The 2,141-nt window shown below is 51.4% G+C and overlaps 1 protein-coding gene across 1 annotated transcript in view; it reads left to right on the top strand.

Annotated features, from left to right (window-relative positions):
- The window catches only part of ATAD2B (ATPase family AAA domain containing 2B), a 150,623-nt gene that overhangs the window by 32,479 nt on the left and 116,003 nt on the right, over positions 1–2,141 (top strand). The gene's annotated exons all lie outside the window — the stretch shown is intronic.

Raw genomic sequence — 2,141 nt, 5'->3', positions numbered from 1 at the left:
AGCCCCCAGTTTTTCTTTTCTCTTCTTCTTTCTTTTCTTTTCTTTTCTTTTCTTTTCTTTTTCTTTTCTTTTTTTTCTTTCTTTTCTTTTCTTTTCTCTTCTCTTCATTCTCTTCTCTTCTCTTCTCTTCTCCTCTCCTCTCCTCTCCTCTCCTCTCCTCTCCTCTCCTCTCCTCTCCTCTCCTCTCCTCTCTCCTCTCCTCTCCTCTCCTCTCCTCTCCTCTCCTCTCCTCTCCTCTCCTCTCCTCTCCTCTCCTCTCCTCTCCTCCCTCTCCTCTCCTCTCCTCTCCTCTCCTCTCCTCTCCTCTCCTCTCCTCTCCTCTCCTCTCCTCTCCTCTCCTCTCCTCTCCTCTCCTCCTCCCTCTCCTCTCCTCTCCTCTCCTCTCCTCTCCTCTCCTCTCCTCACCTCTCCTCTCCTCTCCTCTCCTCTCCTCTCCTCTCCTCCCCTCCTCTCCTCTCCTCTCCTCTCCTCTCCCTCCTCTCCCTCCCTCCTCTCCTCTCCTCTCCTCTCCCTCTCCTCTCCTCTCCTCTCCCTCCTCTCCTCTCCTCTCCTCTCCTCTCCTCTCCTCTCCCCTCCCCTCCCCTCCCCTCCCCTCCCCTCCCCTCCCCCCCCTCCCCTCCCCTCCCCTCCCTCCCCTCCCCTCCCCTCCCCTCCCCTCCCCCTCCCCTCCCCCCCCTCCCTCCCCCTCCCCTCCCCCTCCCCCCCTCCCTCCCCTCCCCTCCCCCTCCCTCCCCCCCCTCCCCTCCCCTCTCCCTTTCTTCTCTTCTCTTCTTTTTTGGTTTTTGGGCCACACCCGGTGACGCTCAGGGATTACTCCTGGCTATGCGCTCAGAAGTCGCTCCTGGCTTGGGGGACCATATGGGACGCCGGGGGATCTAACCACGGTCCGTCCGAGGCTAGCGCAGGCAAGGCAGGCACCTTACCTTTAGCGCCACCGCCTGGCCCCTTCTTTTCTTTTCTTTTCTTTTCTTTTCTTTTCTTTTCTTTTCTTTTCTTTTCTTTTCTTTTCTTTTCTTTTCTTTTCTTTTCTTTTCTTTTCTTTTCTTTTTTTCTTTTCTTTTTTTTTTTTTTTTTTGTGGTTTTTGGGTCACACCCAGCAGTGCTCAGGGGTTATTCCTGGCTCCAGGCTCAGAAATTGCTCCTGGCAGGCACGGGGGACCATATGGGGCGCTGGGATTGGAACCGATGACCTCCTACTTGAAAGGCAAACGCCTTACCGTCATGCTATCTATCCGGCCCCCAGTTTTTCTTTTTTAAAGTGTTGGGCCATTCCTAGGTGTGTTCAGAGACAGTACAGTCATACCAATGGTGCTACCAGGAGGAGCATGTATGGCTGGGGTCAGGCTCTTGGACCAATCCTGTTCCCCCTAAATATATGGTGTAGTTTGGGAATTCCTGCTTTAGTTCCATGTTTACTATTTTCCTAAATTTTCTCCCTGGACTAGATTTTTTTTGTTTTTGGGTCATACCCCAACGATGCCCAGAGACTTCTGGCTCTGAGCTCAGAAATAACTCCTGGCAGTTTTGGGGGGACTATATGAGATGCTGGGACTCAAACTGGGTTGACCACCCTTAAGACAAATGCCCTACCCACTGTATTGTTGCTCCCGGCCTTTTTTTTTTTTTCATTATTTTTTTGGGGGGGGCCCACACTGGGTGCCGCTCAGGGGTTACTCCTGGCTATGCACTTAGAAATCGCTCCTGGCTTGGGGGACCATATGGGACTCTGGCGGATTGAACTGGTCTGTCCTAGGCTAGCGTGAGCAAGGCAGACCTTACCACTTTGTGCCACCGCTCTGGCCCCTGACTTTTTTTTTGTTTGTTTGTTTTTGGGCCACACCCGGCGGTGCTCAGGGGTTACTCCTGGCTGTCTGCTCAGAAATAGCTCCTGGCAGGCACGGGGGACCATATGGGACACCGGGATTTGAACCAACCACTTTTGGTCCTGGATTGGCTGCTTGCAAGGCAAACACCGCTGTGCTATCTCTCCAGGCCCTGACTTTTGGTTTTTAATATTGAAAATAATGAAGTTGTTAGACATTAAAGAATAAGTTTATTAAGTTTATTACATAACTATTTAGTTTTGTTTTTGAACTTTTTAATTTATATTTTGGGCCAGATCCAGCAGTGCACTAGAATTA

This window comes from Suncus etruscus, chromosome 12, assembly GCF_024139225.1.
Source record: "Suncus etruscus isolate mSunEtr1 chromosome 12, mSunEtr1.pri.cur, whole genome shotgun sequence".
NCBI lineage: Eukaryota > Metazoa > Chordata > Mammalia > Eulipotyphla > Soricidae > Suncus > Suncus etruscus.
This window is presented reverse-complemented; position numbering and strand designations above follow the sequence as displayed.